We start from the raw sequence: 14,995 nt of genomic DNA, 5'->3' as shown, positions 1-14,995 counted from the left end.
GAGAATTACAAATTGTGGACGAGCCACTAGATAAAGCTTTCCAAATACAGTTAGATACCCAACATACTCTGTTCTCAAATAAGTAGTTCCTTAAGAGAAAGTTATAAAAACTTAATGTGCCAGGCATTTATAGAAACCTTAAGCAAGGCAAATATCAATTACTTCACATAGCCGCTTCATAAGACTCCTTAATACCAGTTACTACATTAAGATGGCCACACTTAACATTTTTCACTAAAATACCTTTATAAACTTACTATTTCAATCTGTTAAAGAAACACTTGTTAAAAGGTCAATTACAAACTTAATGTTGCCGGGCACTAATGCCCCTCGCTTTATTTTCCCTTATTAAGAAAACAGAGACGGCCGGGGGGGCCGAGCAGTTCTAGGCGCTACAGTCTAGAACCGCGTGACCGCTACGGTTGCAGGTTCGAATACTGCCTCGGTCATGGATGTGTGTGATGTCCTTAGGTTAGTTAGGTTTAAGTAGTTCTAAGTTCTCGTGGACTGATGACGTCAGAAGTTAAGTCCCATAGTTCTCAGAGCCAAGAAAACAGAATTACTGAAAAACTTCCGAAATTCAAACTCCTATATAAGATTTCCCTCAAAGTACATATAACGAAAACTGTTACCAATAAAGGGTGACTTAATGACACTTCAACACTAGTGCCAAGCTAAGATCCAATAACGTAACGTGATAGAACCACTTACATAAAAAAATACAGCAGAAACACTAATCTTTAAAAATGAATGTTCACGTGCTCAGACGCGTTGACAGAAGACTACTAGAAAGAGCTGCACAAGGAAATCAGCTGATGCTGTGCAATTTAAAGTTTAGCCACTTGCCAGTCGATAATATTTACGGGAACAAGTTCCTATAAGAACAGGTTTTTTTTTCCTTTATTGTTATTTAAACACCTTTACATGAGGTGGGCTGGCAGCAGCATACTACGCTGCTCTTCAGCCACAAGTCTGACAATGAAAATACAAAGAAGACACATAAGATACTGAACAAAGTGGCGGGCAAAAAACAGTAGACACAGAAAACAACGAACACGAAGCCGTTCACACTCGACGAAAAACACACTAAAAGACTGTCAGCACTGCACACAAACACTGACGATGTAGACAGTACAGGTGAACGAAGGAGCGTTACGGCGAAGAACACGAAACCACAAGCACAATGGCACACACACGAGAAACTGATGGCGATGATCTCCGGTGCGCGAATGTCCAATTAATGTGTGTGAGTCCGGTGACCTGCCGAGAGGGGAAGAAGGGGGTGGGGGAGCACAAAGATGCCAATGGCAGAGGCGATGGTAGGAGGAATGGAGGTATGGGGGTAGGGGAAGCCCGGTGGAGGAGTGGGGAGAAAGGGTGGAGGGAGGGAAGGGGGAGAGAAGGGAGAGGGAGTGCCCTAAGGAAAAAAAACACAGGAAGTGGGAGGGGAGGATCAAAGTTGATAGGAGGGGTAGATGGAGGGGAGGAGGGCATCATCAGGGAGGGGGAGCTGACGGAAACCACCTTGGGAGAGGGTAAGGAGGGTGGAGAGATGGAGAGCAGGTGGGAAGTGGAAATACAGGCGCAGCAGTAGACGGGGTGGGAGAGGATGTGAGAGACAAGCGGGTGAGGGGGATATAGTTTACGGGAGGTGTATAGGATCCGTATCTGTTCGAGGAAGAGGAGGAGGTGGGGGAACGGAATAAGATCGTACAGGATCCATGTGGGGGAGGGGAGATGGATACGATAGGCGAGGTGGAGAGCATGGCGTTCAAGGATTTGAAGAGATTTGTAAAAGGTAGGAGGGGCGGAGATCCAGGCATGATGGGCATAGCAGAGGATAGGGCAGATGAGGGATTTATAGGTGTGGAGGATGGTGGAGGGTTCCAGACCCCATGTACGGCCAGAAAGGAGCTTGAGGAGATGGAGTCGGGAGCGTGCCTTGGCTTGGATTGTCCGGAGATGGGGGGTCCAGGAGAGGCGACGGTCGAGGGTGACGCCAAGGTACTTAAGGGTGGGGGTGAGGACGATAGGACGGCGATAGATGGTGATATAGAAATCGAGAAGGCGGAAGGAAGAGGTGGTTTTGCCTACAATGATCTCCTGGGTTTTGGAAGGATTGCCCTTAAGCAACCACTTGTTGCACCAAGTGGTGAACCGGTCAAGATGGGATTGGAAAAGGTGTTGGGAGCGCTGCAGGGTGGGGGCAAGAGCAAAGAAGGTGGTGTCATCGGCGTACTGGAGAAGGTGGATGGTGGGTGAAGGCGGCGGCATGTCCGAGTATACAAAAGGTACAGAAGAGGGAAGAGGACGGAACCTTGGGGCACACCGGCGGAGGGGAAAAAGGTGTAGGAATCCGTGTCATGGATGGTGACGTCGGAAGGACGGTGGGAAAGAAAGGAGCCGATCAGACGGACGTAGTTAATAGGAAGGCGAAGGTTTGAGGTTTGGAGCTTGAAGAGGAGACTGGAGTGCCACACGTGGTTATAGGCTTGTTGGAGGTCAAGGGAGAGGAAGATAGCGGAGCGACGCGAATTAAGCTGTTCGGAGAGGAGATGAGTGAGGTGAAGGAGAAGGTCATCGGAAGAGAAGGACGGCCGAAAGCCACACTGGGTAACGGGAAGGAGGCGGTGCTGGCGGAGATACTGGTGGGTGCGTCAGGTTAGGATGGATTCCAGGACCTTGCTGAAGACCGAGGTAAGGCTGATTGGGACAGTAGGAGGAAACAGCGGACGGCGGTTTACCGGGTTTAAGGAACATAAGGATGCGGGAGGTTTTCCACAGGTCGGGGTAGTAGCCGGTGGACAGGACTACATTATAGAGCCTGGCCAGGGTGGAGAGGAAAGAGGCAGGAGCTTCACGAAGGTGGCGATAGGTGACACGATCGTGACCAGGAGCGGTGTTGCGTTTCGTCCGGAGTGTAGCGAAGAGATCCTGTGTAGTGATAGGGGCATTGAGTTCGGTGTGTGCAATGTTGTCCAAGTACTGGAAACCAGGTGCGAGGGGAGGGACAGAGGTGTCAGTTCGATAGCGGACATCCGGGAAGAAGGAATAATCGAACTGGGGATCGTCGGGGATGGTAAAGACATCGGAGAGGTAGGAGGCAAAGTGATTGGCCTTACTAAGGCAGTCAGGGAAGGGTTGATTATCATGAAGGAGAGGATAGTAGGGGGGGGGGGGGGTAGATCCGGTAAGGCGGCGGAGGGCTGACCAGAACTTGGACGAGTTGATAGGTAGGGTAGCATTTAAACGGGTGCATGTCTGTCGCCAGTCCCGGCGTTTCTTAGCCGCTATAAGAAGAGGTTACATACAATATATATAAATATATCTACCAGCTTAACCAGCCTTGGCGGACGGAAGATAAATACTAAACTTCGGAACGCGGTATGGGAACAACTCCCGGTAGTGGCCAGGTTCTTAAACACTGTCGGGCCTAGACCTCAGATGACATTTCACTCCTAGCCAAGGCGCTGACACAATCAAAGCTTTTGCGCGAATCACAAAGACATTCCGTTACTATGAAACACAGAAACACTCGGCAGAATCTTTGACTCGATATAAGGGTAAGCGTGTAAAGGAACATGTTACATTACTGACAAATTCGCAACTTTGACCTTAAGCATTTTCCACATGGACAACTGTATTAATAGAGCGCAGGCCTTGATAACGCCAACATAATATCATTTGTTTACAAGAAACACAGAGCACTAGTGAAACTTCTGAGAAAACTTTCAAATAACGGCCATCATTTAACTAGGCCAACTGAACTCTTCCACACCATCTTAAAGTTCGACCATGAAAGTCTCACAATAATAAAATTTAAATGCTTCTGAGTGCGTCTCGATCTCAACGGTACATGAACAAAATAACACTGGCGCCAGCTCGCCACGGCTCATTGCAGAAATGAAGAAAGCGTAATGGGAAGCATGCTAGTCAAATATTTGTGAACCGTTTTCATTTTGAAGATGAAATTTTATAGACTTTATATCTGGTAAAGATGAGCTTCAGTTAATAATGGGAGAACTTAGCAGGGAAAGTTTGAATATAATTCAGTTATAATGAAACTATAACAATATATAGTCACTGTACTCATGCCACGAGTTAGTTAATTTTTGTATTTGGGTAGCCTTGCAACACTTTCACGGAGTTAGAAATGTCACAACAATTATCTTCACTTCTTCTAATCCTACCCTATTTCATCCCATCTCACACAGTGGGTGGTAAGTCTCTATTTCGCCTCTATATGATTATATAAATTTCGATAGTAGTGGAGAGTACTGTACCCAGATGACAATGTAACTGCAAACACAGGATGTTTTCTGGTCGGTACTTCAATTAATTTTTAATTTTTTGGAAACTTGTGGTAATTTCCTGTGGGACCAAACTGCTGAGGTCATCGGTCCCTAGGCTTACACGCTACCTAATCTAACTTAAACTAACTTACGGTAAGAACAACATACACACCCACGCCCAAGGGAGGACTCGAACCTCTTACGGGGGAGCCGCACGAACGGTGGCAAGGCCCCCCTAGACCGCGCGGCTACAACGCACGGCGATCGGTACTTCAGTCTAGTAACTGATTTTCGAATCACATGAAGACTAGAGACCGACATAACCGGTTTCCGGCATTTCGTTCTTGTTAGACATGAGGTTTTGTTTCGTGCAGAATTTGTGTATATTTCGAATTATGTACGTTTAATGCAATATAATATATTAAAGTTATTTTCAATATATCTTTAATCCTTCATTTACAGAATTTTATGGCAAATAAAATGCTATATATTTCTAAAACTAGGTTTATAACATGTGTACGGTAAAGCCATACTTCGTCGGTCGTGCACCATCTTGTACCTTGAAACAGCAGGTCTTTTACTATGAACCATTAACTGAGTTTTGTTAACGTCTTGACAATTTTACCTGTCTTGATAATGGAAATTTGTGTTAGTTTCCAACTGATTCAGTTTCAAAATGTGTTAAACTTGTAACGGTTTTTGATGCTACTTCTGCTTAGTTTGACTTCACTGTTGCATTTTGGAGTAATAACGCAACTGACAGATCATTAAATGCGATACTAAAAGACTGCAGGGCATTTATGTTTCATTTCAGTATTTTTCTCTAGATACATGACCATGTTGTACCTTGGGATATGTTTTAGCTTTTGGAAAGTCTTAATTTTTCCAGAGAAATTTCTGTAATGTCAGAAAATGATTGCATCATATAAACAGTAAATGCCGTCATTTAAAAAGGAAATAAGAAATATATTTAACTTTTATTACAGAGCGGGCATAAGCGGAAAGTCAGAAGAGTGTTCCGTGCAACACTCTCCTCAACTGTGAAAATTTCATGTAGGATCTGACGATGATGTGGGTAATGAACTTTGTAAGTTAGGCTAGTCAATTACACTTAAGAATCTTTAGGTTTATCATGCCTTCTATTACACGAAAACTAATAATCGAAAATACATTATGTCCGAAAATGATTCTAAGCCACTTACTTACTTACTGCGTTGGCCACACAAACCGCAGCCGGTCTTTGGCCTCACCAATCAGCCTCATCCAGCGTCCTCAGGCCACGCATTCTTCTTCAGACAGCCCCAGCGTACTCATATCCTCTCTGACCTGATAAATCCATCGGAGTCGTCGTCTTCCCCGTGATCTTGTGTCTCTAAGATCTTCCTACATCTACATCTATGTCATTACTCTGCTATTCACAACAAAGTGCCTGGCAGAGGGTTCAATGAACCACCTTCAAGCTGTCTCTCTACCGTTCCACTCTTGAACGGCGTGCTGGAGAAACGAGCACTTAAATTTTTCTGTGCGAGCCCTGATTTCTCTTAATTTATCGTGATGACTATTTATCCCTAAGTAGGTGGGTGCCAACAGAATGTTTTCGCAATTGGAGAAGAAAACTGGTGATTGCAATATCCTGAGAAGATCCCGTCGCAACGAAAAACGCCTTTGTTTTAATAATTGCCACTCAAATTCACGTATCATGTCTGTGGTACTATCTCCCGTATTTCGTGATAATACGAAACGAGACGCATCCTCTTTGTACTTTTTCGATATCATCTGTCAGTCCCACATGATGCGGATCCCACAGCGCACAGCAGTACCCCAGGATAGGGTAAGCAGTCTCTTTAGTAGACCTGTTGTACCTTCTAAGTGTTCTGCCAATGAATCGCAGTCTTTGGTTTTCTCTACCCACAACATTATCTATGTGATCGTTCCAAGTTAGGTTATGTGATCCCTAAGTATTTAGTTGAATTCACAGTCTTCAGATTTGTGTGATTTATTGCGTAATCGAAATTTAGTGGATTTCTTTTAGTACTCATGTGAATAACTTCACACTTTTTTTTATTCAGGGTCAATTGCCACTCGCACCATACAGATACCTTATCTAAATGATTTTGCAATTCATTTTGGTCATCTGATGACTTCACAAGACATTAATTGACAGCATCATCTGCAAACAATCTTAGACGGCTACTAAGATTGTCTCCTATATCGTTAATAAAGATCAGGAACAATAGTGGGCCTATAACAACGCCGGATATTTCTTCTGTTTTACTCGATGACTTTCCGTCTGTGACTACGAACTGTGACCTTTCTGACAGCAAATCACGAATCCAGTCGCACAACTGAGGCGATCTTCCATAGGCATGCAGTTTGGTTAGAAGACGCTTGTGAAGAACGGTGTCGAAAGCCGTCTGGAAATCTAATAATATGGAATCAATTTGACATCCCCTGTTGATAGTACTCATTACTTCGTGAGTATAAAGAGCTAGTTGTGTTTCGCAAAAACGATATTTTCTGACTCCGTGCTGGCTCTGTCAATAAATCGTTTTCTTCGAGGTACTTCATAATGTTCGAATACAATATATGTTCCAAAATCCTAGTGCAAATCGACATTAGTGACATAGGCCTGTAATTCAACGGATTACTCCTACTTCCCTTTATGTGCATTGGTGTGACTTTTTCCAGTCTTTAGGTACGGATCTTTCTGTGAGGGAGCGGTTGTATATAATTGCTAAATGTGGAGCTATTTTATCAGCATACTCTGAGAGAAACCTGACTGGTACACAATCTGGACCAGAAGCCTTGCCTTTATTAAGTAATTTAAGCTGCTTTGCAACACCGCGGATATCTACTTCTATGTTTCTCATCTTGGCAGTTGTTCTTGATTGGAATTCAGGTATATTTATTTCGTCTTCTTTGGTGAAGGAGTTTCGGAAAACAGTGCTTAATAACTGTGCTTTAGTGGTACTGTCGTCAGTGACTTCACCGTTGTTATCGCGCAGTGAAGGTATTGATCGCGTTTTGCCACTGGCGTGCTTTATATATGATCAGAATCTCCTTGGGGTTTTCTGCCAGATTTCGACACAGAGCTTCGTTATGGAAATTATTACAAGCATCTCGCGTTGAAGTAAACGATGTATTTCGAACGTCTCTAAAAAATTTATAGTTTTGAGGATTTTGCTTTCTTTTAAATTTGGCATGCTTTTTTCGCTGCTTCTGCAACAGCGTTCTGACATGTTTTGTGTACCATAGGGGATCAGTGCCATCATTTATTAATTTATGTGGTACATATCTCTCAATTGCTGTCGATACTATCTCTTTGAAATCATTCCACAACTTTTCTACGCTTACGTGATCAGATTGGAAGGAGTAAAGACTGTCTCTTAAAACGGCGTTAAAGAATTTTTATCAGCTTCTTTAAATAGATATACTTTGCGTTTCTTTTTTATGGTTGTAGGAGTTACGGCATTCAGCCTAGCAACAACTGTTTTGTGGTCACTAATCCCTGTATTCGTCACGATACTCACTATTTGTCCAGGATTATTTGTTGCTAAGAGGTCAAGTATGCTTTCGCAACCATTTACGCATCGAGTGAGTTCATGAACTAATTGTTCAAAATAATTTTCTGAAAAAGCATTAAGTACAATTTCGGATGACGTTTTATGCCTGCCGCCGGCTTTAAACGTATAATTTTTCCAGCATACGAGGGTAGATTGAAGTCACCACCGAGACTCAAGTTTTCTTTGAACTGTTCAGCAACTATATCTTCTGACTCGGGAGGAAGGGAGGGGGGGGTGTCGGTTAAGTGATCCAATTAATACTTTAGTCCGATTGTCAAGTACAACCTCTACCTGTACTATTTCGCAGGAACTATCTGTTTCAGTTTCACTACAAGGGAAACTACTTCCGACAGCAATAAATTCTCCACCTATCCTTTCTGAACACTATTAGATCGTCTGAAAAATTTCGGCTGAACTTATTTCCGGCTTTAGGCAGCTTTCTGTACCTATAACTATTAGAGCTTCAGTGCTTTCTATTAGGGCTTGGAGCTCTGGTTCTTTCCCAACACAACTACGACGATTTACAACTACAATACCAATCGTTTCTCCAACTAACTTACTGTGTTTTATCTGTCCCCTTTTAGGCGGACGCAATTTCTGTGGTTCCCTGAGACCCTCAAACCTAAAAGATCACTCAGTCCCTTCCACACAGCCCCCGCTACCCGTGTAGCCGCTTCGTGTGTGTAGTGGGCTCCTGAGCTATTAAGCGGATCCCAGAAACCCACCAACCGATGGCGCAAGTCAAGGAATCTGCAGCCTACACGGTCACAGAATCGCCTGAGCCTCTGATTCTCCACTCGGCTCTGCGCCAAAGGACCACAGTCGGTTCTATCGACGATGCTGCAGATGGTGAGCTCCACCTTAATCTCGCAAGCAAGACTGGCTGTCTTTACCATTTCCGCTAGCCTCCCGAAACCAGAGAGAATCTCCTCCGATCCAAAGCGACACACGTCATTGGTACCGACATGAGCAACCACCTGCAGCTGGCTGCACCCTGTACTCTTCATGGCATCCAGAAGCACCCTTTCCACATCCGGAATGACTTCCACCGGCATACACACGGAGTGCACAGTGGCTTCCTTCCCCCTCCTTGGCAGCCATGTTCCTAATCAGCCTCATTACGCGCCTAACGTTGGAACTCCCAACTACCAGCAAACCCTTCCTCTGTGAATCCAGACCTTGCGGGCCGAGAGGCTTCCTCTGGAACAGAGTGGACGACTGCATCCGGCTCAGAGTCATCGTCAGACACAGGTAACGACCGAAACCTGTTCGTCAAACGAACCGGGGAGGCCCTACGATCGGCCCCTCGGAAAGTTTCTCGCTGCCTGCCAGACTTTAGAATGATCTCCCACTCGACCACGGGTGAGGGGTCAACCTCAGTGCAGGCAGTACCCGGAGCAGTCACAGCAATGGACCGATCGGGGCACACGTGGGACGTGCTTGACGTCCCTCGCATCCCCGTGTCCGATCCCCCACAGTTACGCCCCTTGGCACCAGCCTCAGGTTGTATGACTGAAGCCGACACAGCCTTTAGCTGTGAGCCAAGGGTCACCAACTAAGCTCGCATCTGTACACAGCAGTCACAGTTCCTATCCATTACAGCAGTCGCTGCTGTTTGAAGCTTGTAAGAATATGTATCAAACGAACGGTGTACTCGGCTTATTAGCAGCAGGAATTCGAAGTTCTCTCTCACTAACGGTCTAAACGACACTGAGCTACACTAACGGAAACAAACAAAAGCCTATACGATACTACGGTCGATAAAAACGGCGATACTGTAGGCTACGCTCTGATTAATGGTTCAAATGGCTCTGAGCACTATGGGACTTAACATCTATGGTCATCAGTCCCCTAGAACTTAGAACTACTTAAACCTAACTAACCTAAGGACAGCACACAACACCCAGTCATCACGTACGCTCTGATTAAAATTAAAGCTTGTGCCTAGTAAGCACTCGAACAGGCAAGGAATTACAAAAATAATCTAGTAACTACACAGGTAACTGTAAATAAGCTCGTAAAAACGTATAATGAACGAACTCTGTCTCTGATGGTCTATACGACACAGAGCTATACTAACAAAAACAAACAAAGGCCTGTACGGTACGAGGGCCGATATAACGGTCGACAGCAACGGCGGTACTGTACGCTATACTGTTATTAAAATAAAAGCTTGTGCCTATTAGGCACTCGAACACGTGTGCCTGATGATCTGGCCTTCTCGACGCATTACGTGCCCATACCACTTCAGTCTTCTTTCTTAGATCACTGCCACGACGTCCATCGAATTGTATAGCTCCTGAAATTCACAGTTCTTTCTTTTCCTCCATTCATCTCCATCCTGACTTGTAAGCCACAACTTTCCAAAAATACTGCTACACTGTACATTCAACTCACACAAATCTCCTGATGCTGTTAATTAATCTAGTATCGAAAATTCTATCTGAGGCAGTAATTAACTTTATAATGTGTCATGGCACACACATCGAAGCGCCCACTTCTCTTCAATACTATCAACCATTTGCAACTATCAGCTGCAGCTGATTCACTCCGTACACCCAGCGCGCGAACTGCGTCAACAACAACGATAAAAGACAAAACTATGTCACTAGGAAATGATTATTTCTTATCACTGACTGCATCTTAACTAGCGTTGCTGCAAACCATCGATGCATACGGAAAGATGCAACCACAGGACCGAATGAAATGGTTCAAATTGCTCTGAGCACTATGGCACTTAACTACTTTGGTCATCAGTCTCCTAGAATTTAGAACTACTTAAACCTAACTAACCCTAGGACATCACACTTAGCCATGCCCGAGGCAGGATTCGAACCTGCGACCGTAGCGGTCGCGTGGTTCCACACTGTAGTGCCTAGAACCGCTCGGCCATAGGACCGAATGAACTCAATAAAAAAAAAAAAGTCTGTGAAGTATGAGGATACAGGCTGTTCACTACAGAAGATGGACGGAAGGTAGAAGATAAAAGACAAACAAATGAATAAACCTGGTCTACAGTACTTTTGGTAAACTAAACAGTGAATGCGAAGCGATGATTACGACATGTCTTGAAGGGAAAGCATACAATCAATACGTATTACCAGTTTTGCCTCATATCATTGAATCATGGGCTTTTAATGTGAAAAATACTCAAAACCTGAGAATTCCACAGCGAGCAATATGAAAGTGCGCCTTCGAAATTACTAGGGCAGACGGGAATACAAAGAAATATATCAGGAACAAATCGGATTGGAAGTCTTAATTATTGTAGGACGCCAACCAACCTCAAGCCTTCTAGCTGCTAAAATGATCTGCATCGGCTGGACGACCAAGACACAGATCACTTCCCACGAACTCTGTTCCATAAATCATTAGGCTCTCGTAAATGAGTCCTGGGTGTTGGTTATTGCAAAAAGCATTAAAGGTTTTATAATTAAGAGGGCGTTTCATATAACGACTGAATCTACTGAATTAAAAGTCTAGGCCAAATTTAACCCCTATTTGTTACAGGCATTGCCTCTAAGCACTCACATAATCAAGAAAGCAATAACTGGACATTAATATGAGTAATAAATTACAAAGTGAGAGGAACTACCAGTTATGAACGCGGAAACGCGCTTAAATCAGAGGTAGATTGGTTTGACGAAGTCCACAAGGAACAAGTGGGACGGGAGTGGCAATTGTCTCAGTGTCTGATTCTCGAAAACGCATAGCAGCGGATGGGTGGGCAGTGATTAGCCCGATCATGCCAGAAAGACGTATGAAAACCCCATACATCTGACGAATTCCTCTCGGTCATGGATGAGCCATCGAATCCCTGAGCAGGTGTTAAATCACGAGACCTATCAAATTTAGATCTACGTACCGAGAAACGCCCAATGCTTCCCTTCCCGTTTGCTCTGTACTGCAAGATAATCTCACCATAAGGCGTTGCGACTAATAATCCCTTCTGCGCAGATGCACACCAAGCTCGAACTCTTACGGGAATCGGCGAGATGCCACGAGTAAAGAGGCTAATAAATAGGGGCACTACGTAAGTAGTGTGTGATCTACACTGAGAATTTGGATCTGAATGGAGGCATACTAGGGTAGCGCTGACCACTGTGTCTGGATGGCACAGTGATCCGTGATCTGCCTTGTAAGCAGGAGACTAGAGCTAGAATCCCAGTCCAGTACAAATTTTCAGCTTGCTCTGTTGATATAAACCAATGCTCAATGGCAGCTAATCTCTTTAGTTCATTTGTGTCTCACCATAGTTAACGAGCTGGGTCGCCGAGTGGTGCATACAACCTACTGTCACGCCAGTTGTCATCTGCCATGTGATTGGCCGACCCTCACAAATACAAGTGCCAGCCTCAGGCGCTCCTCCAAAGTAGGAACTTCCGGTTCTCCACGTCTTCATGTCTCGAGCTTCTGTTTCCACATTTTCATCCAGAGCGTTATAAAAAAATTTCCTCCCTGCTCTGCACAACGCTTGGAGAAACGAGTACTCCACTAATCTGAAGGCTCCTCTAAGCTTTGCCCAGTAAGAGTTTTTTTAAACAGCTGTTACACGATAAATTAGTAATGAAGCTACAGAGTAAAATTTTTCTAAGTTCGAACAACGGGCGTTACTTAATCACGCGGAAGTGTCAACAGCCGCCAGACGGAAAAAGTAAACACTTAAACACTGTTATCAGTCAGCAACACAGCAACCTCAACAGTCTTGTAAGTGACTGCAAGAGAGTTCAGCAGAAAACGGTTAAAAGAGCACAGACCGAATCGTCTTCGCTATTCTCGTAACGTTATGTAAGAGACACTAGGCAGGACGCAATATCATCGGCAGGAGTTTGAGTAAGCAGTAGACACTGCAGCTAATTCGTTAAACACGTGTAGCGTAGCTGAAGACTAGTGACAACTCGAGAGAAGGAGAACCGATTCAGTCATTACCAATGACATCGTGGAGCCTTCTCCTCGACGCTTCAGTCCGGAACGGCGCTGCTGCTACGGTCGCACGCAGGTTCAAATCTTGGTTCGGGAATGAATGTGTGTTATGTCCTTAGGTCATTTAGGTCTAAGTAGTTCTAAGTCTAGTGGACTGATGACCTCAGATGTTAAGTCCCATAGTGCTCAGAGCCATTTGAACCATTTCACACGAGTCTGACAGTCTACCTTATTAGTGGGCCAGGATCATCATTCAGCACATCACGACATTTGACATCACAGTCCACCTGAGGAGACAACACAGGCAATGATCAGGGATGGATTGAGTACTTTCTGAAATGGCTAGTGAATCAAACACACACATCACGGTCACCACCATCCTCAAGCGCAGCTACACTGGGGCATGCCTGCTGACATGGATCTTCTCCGGTGAATGAAGTTTTGATGTGGCACTGTTTTCATTATACGTAAGTTTCTGTTTTGATAAAATTATTTATGTTTTCGCCGTACTGGCAGGCACTGGTAAGTGTCCTAATACGAGCTTAGCACAAATATTCGCCATTTCTGCGGTCGCTGCTTTGCAACAGTCTACGCATCGCTTTCTAATCTCGCATTACTGTACTCACTGAAATTACAGTCTGTCCCAAAAATATTAACTGTGGATTCACTTAACGTTGACAGTTGACATTTATAAGCAGATTCACACTTTTTCGTACGTAATTTTGCCGTTTGGCGTCTTCACCGCTGTTGAACGTTCAATACTAGCACTTCACTGTCCGTATTCACAGTTTCACCTTCACAGTTTTTCACATTGCTTAAAGTAACTGTTTCGATTAGTTCACAAACACTAATGTATTTAATCCAGTCTGAACTGGATTTTGGCTCGTGCTGGATTTTACCAGTCTCTCGCACTAATTATATCGTTCCATTTTCTACTTACAGAGTCGTAATTCCCTTCAGACGTTTGACTATACAATTGTATTTCCGTCTCATCTGAGGTAAGTCCCCATGTCATGTCTGCCTACCCTTGCGTACTTGCCCTCCAGCGCCAGGCTCAAATTCACAAAACTTTGCCCCTCGCATTATTTTACACATTTTGTAATCTAGGCCTAGTGTGCAAGTTCCTAGATTAGTGTTAGACTTGACTTTTGTTTACACGATAAATTCGTGCAAATGTCTGCCTTAGCAGATGGCGTTATATTTTAACAGTGCTTCGCGTTAATCGCGTTTACTGATTTGCTTTGTAACTTGTCTACAACATATGAGGTACCTCGGGTGATGCACATTGCACTCATATGTCATAGTAAATTATGGTTGACCATATTTCAGGATCGTTATAGACATAAATACATGGAATAACATTTACACTGTAATATTGACTTTCGTAAGTTCCATTACTACTAGAGCTCAAAGATATTCATGACACACTACTGAAAAATTCTTTCATCATTACATGCTGTTGATTTTTTAAATTAATATTTTAAAGCATTTTTTAAAAACGAAATTTGTAAAATATTCTTAATCCTACGTTCATTTTTCTTTCAGAATGCAATTGCTTTCCAATTACTGTTATTCCTTAACACCAATAAAATTGAATCGCACTAATCCTGTGTGCCTCATTGTCTTTACATGTTACACTAAAATTTGAACATTTACACACAGAAAAAATACACTATAAACTTAACCTATTATTTACACTTGGAGATACTGCTCTACTGAGCAAATTCCTTCATCCACTTACGCTACTGTCACAAGCGGGCTGCTGCACGGAGATAGAGATGGTTCAATAATCCTCCAATCAAGCATTTTCTTATTTCCTTTGAAGCTGCCTCCGTCTTTGACAACGGAATGGTGTAGTTTGCGCGACAGAAAGAATCGTGAGGTACCACTTCGATGTTCTAGGTGTAGCCATCGATAACACCGGGTGTTTCCGAAAACACATTCTCATAATCTGTAAGTAGCTGAGTCAATTCATTTTGTTGTGCTTCAGTCAAATATTCTGACTCCATGATTTTCATGGCTATCAGTTTCCTTTCTTCCTCTCTGTCTTCAGTAATAAACTCTTTATAATATGCTTGTCTTGTTCTTAAGTCAGAATATCAATTCATTACCTGTATGCCTTCGAATCTAGACTGAAAGCTTCGGCAATATTTACCGTGCACTTCCCGTGTCCTCAACGATAGCAAAATTACACGTCTACCCTCATTCATAAGATTT

Source organism: Schistocerca nitens, chromosome 3, assembly GCF_023898315.1.
Source record: "Schistocerca nitens isolate TAMUIC-IGC-003100 chromosome 3, iqSchNite1.1, whole genome shotgun sequence".
NCBI lineage: Eukaryota > Metazoa > Arthropoda > Insecta > Orthoptera > Acrididae > Schistocerca > Schistocerca nitens.
This window is presented reverse-complemented; position numbering follows the sequence as displayed.